Source organism: Euphorbia lathyris, chromosome 2, assembly GCF_963576675.1.
Source record: "Euphorbia lathyris chromosome 2, ddEupLath1.1, whole genome shotgun sequence".
Classification (NCBI taxonomy): domain Eukaryota; kingdom Viridiplantae; phylum Streptophyta; class Magnoliopsida; order Malpighiales; family Euphorbiaceae; genus Euphorbia; species Euphorbia lathyris.
In genome coordinates, this window is record NC_088911.1 from 12,765,541 (window position 1) to 12,768,967 (window position 3,427).

The window sequence follows — 3,427 nt, forward strand, 5'->3', positions numbered from 1 at the left end:
AGTTTAGATACTTTTAGAGGAAAAACAGCAAACAGGGGGTGGAAACATAAAAAACAAACACCCTCGTAATTGGACTATCTTTATAAACAACAACGCTTAAAAATATGAGACGTTCAAATATTGTTTGAAGATAATAATTGTATTTTATTCATTAAGATGGCATATAAAACATGAGAAAAATATGATAATAATTAATATTTGTGAATTAACGAATTATCTTTCTAAAAATATTAACAACACAGCAAATCAAAATTCATTTCATGTTAACCTCTTATTATCCACATGCCATGTTGGCTCATCTCATCAACGAGAGAGAAAAATGAGACAACAATGAATAATAGCTCTAACATATTTTTTTTTTGGTTGTCGAAGAGGGGATAGGTCCCTCAGGAAAAAGGAAAAAATCTAAGCTCTAATCAATCTAGAGTAACTAGTACCACAAAAGTCTGAAAATAGAATATTCTTGAGGTCTGCAGGCGGTACCTCACACTCGTGAAAACTAAGGGACAACTATCTTACGAAATTTGTATTCTAATTAGATGCTCGATTTCATTCGTGATACGTATGCACAAGCTGAACCTCCCAATTCCAGTCAAGCAGCTCCCGACACTTCACAACGAGCCAATAAAGGCGGTGGTGATCCACCATGCACTCCTTAACAAGCCTGATGACCACCATCGAGTCAACCTCCGCTACAATCCTCCTATAGCCTCTTTTCCAAAAAAGTTCCAACTCGAAATATAAGCCCCGGAGCTCGGCTAAGACTGAAGAACACACTCCAAGATTACACGCAAACCCAAACATCCACTGACCCCATTACCGCGGACCAAACCACCCGTTGACGCTAATCCCGGATTTCCCCTACTGGCCCCGTCAATGTTAAGTTTAATCCAGCTGTTAAGCCCAAAATATACCTAAAATATCATCAATAATTACATCAATATTGCTACGAATTTATGCTATTCATACCTATTTAGAATACTTTTACTCTCGAATATGTTTCTTTTGTGCAAGGTACATTAATATTTGGTAAAATCCAAATAGGAGTAAAAAGAGCTCAAAAATAGAAGAAAAGCCCTACAAAAGGAGTCAAAGACAACGAAAATTAATAACGCCAAGTCGAGGACACGAACGAGAGCTGAAAAACCGAAAAAGCTCTGTGCCGCGACCGCAGCCCCCCCATTCACGGTCGCGACACGCGTCCTTCAGCCTTTTTTCCCTTCGTCCGAAGTACAATTGATGCTCCCCTATTCTCGGTAGAGAATTTAATATTCTCGGTACGAGCAAGAGATTTTAGAAGCCTAGTTACACACTTTCGTTTTCGACGAAACGCGATCGTTCGGGTGGATAAAGACGTCCTTTCGCAGCGGACACGATCCTTCACAACGGACACAACACTTCAATCAAGACTCTTCAACATCTATAAATAAAGAGTTGATGGAGAGTTGAAGATAATAATGATATAGTGTGATATATGCGTAGAAGAAAGAGATTAGTGTAGAATTTATGCAGAAATTCCGAATCAAGTGATTCAGAAGTTAGATTTCGATTCTGTTCAAAAGCAATATGATGTACACACATTGTTTACAAAATAGTAAACAAAATCAGTAGCGTTTAGACATTGTTCCAGTTTAGTTTACATTTTGGTAGTGGACCGACCCAGTCTCTATTACGAAGATTCAGCGAGAAGATTGAGTAGAGGGTTCGCCCCTGAGCCTGACAAACTCTAACGAAACCCAAGGAAAGGATTGACAACCCGTTCACTTGCACGCCGTCGAAGAATTCAATGCTCCATGTTCTCTGTAAACTTGTATCAATTTATATTTTATCTAATAAAGTCTGTTCTATTCGATAGATCTTTATGCAGCACTTATGGTAACCAATCCACTAAAGTGACTGCTGGTGTTTTCATTAAAACGTAGTTTAATTCAAAATCTTTACAAGGAAACTTTGTTGAACACTTAGGCAAATTATTATCTCGGTAGAGTTTTAATTTGGTTAAGGGCAATTATCCCGGATAAGGGTTTTGTCGCGTTCAAAGCCTATTAATTAGAGGTTCCGTCATTTATTTCATCTTTATAATTCGTACAAAGTTTAAAGTTGTTTTCTTTGCTTAATGCAAACAAATATACTTGTTTACTTTTCTAAAGTACTAAAACGTTCCTGTTTTGCAAATTCATTCTTAAATCAGATATTTTCTAACATCTCCACATTCTAATCTAATTCTCATTCTAGCAATTTCAAAACCAAAACCGATTAAACGATTTTCCATATTATAAACCTTAAAAGTAAATTTAACAAATTGTAAATAAGTTTTGTTAAAAAACGTTCCCTTTGGGATCGATATCTTTTATTACTATAAGCGTATACCGTGCACTTGCGGAAATCGCTCAACAAGTTTTTGGCGCCGTTGCCGGGGAACGCCAAAATTTTTGACAAAATTTTAAATTTTTCGTGTTTTATTACGAATCTAGGTTTATTCATACTTATTCAAACTTTTACATTTTATTTATTTTCAATTACTAACATATTATTTTTCAAGTTCTGTTTTGTAGGTAGATTCTGTTCGTGCGAAATTTCAAGTTCATGCGCAGTTCTCGAAGTTCAGGCACGTCACCAGATCCTATTGACCCAGAAATCGAAAGAACTCTTAAAAAGAACAAGAAAGAAAAGAAAAAGAAAAACAAAACCCCAATAAAAACTAGAATTACCGAGCCAGAAGTTATGGCCACACTTATGGATTACGCTAGGTCAGGAGTGGCCGGTGTAACAAACAGTATAGTTAGACCCCAAATTAATGCAAACCAATTTGAAATTAAGCCTGCATTGCTTAATATGTTGCAAAATAATGTAACGTTTTACGGGTTACCTAACGAAAATCCTAATACCCATTTGACAAATTTCTTAGAAATTTGTGACACTTTTAAAATTACTGATGTAACTGCAGAAGCAATCAAACTTCGCCTTTTTCCTTTTACTTTGAAGGATCGAGCCAAAGAATGGTTAACTTCTATGCCAGCCGTATCAATTGAGACTTGGGAGCAATTAGCCCAAGCATTTTTATCAAAAATTTTCCCTTTAGCAAAAACCGCAAGAGTCATTAAAGAGTTAACGTCTTTTTCTCAAAATGATAGTGAAACTCTTTATGAGGCTTGGGAACGTTTTAAAGAACTTCAACGTTTATGCCCACACCACCAATTGCCCGCTGAACTTTTAAACATTTTACAATGGACTAAATCCTACAACTAGAGGTTCATTGGACGCTATGTCTGGAGGGTTATTCATGAAGAAAACATCTGCCCAAGCAAGAGAACTTTTGGAGGAAATGGCAATCAACAGCAGTATGTGGCCCGCGGAACGTGGACACCTACCATCAGCGAAACCATCATCCTCAACTACATCATCAGTTAAAGGTATAGTGAATCTT

General features: G+C 36.7%; 1 non-coding gene across 1 annotated transcript; it reads right to left on the reverse strand.

Annotated features, from left to right (window-relative positions):
* Positions 1-3,093: 3,093 nt before the first annotated feature.
* Positions 3,094-3,200, reverse strand: LOC136221062 (small nucleolar RNA R71). Its single transcript, XR_010684853.1, has one exon. It is a non-coding gene; the product is annotated as a small nucleolar RNA R71 (small nucleolar RNA).
* Between the last annotated feature and the right edge of the window lie 227 nt (positions 3,201-3,427).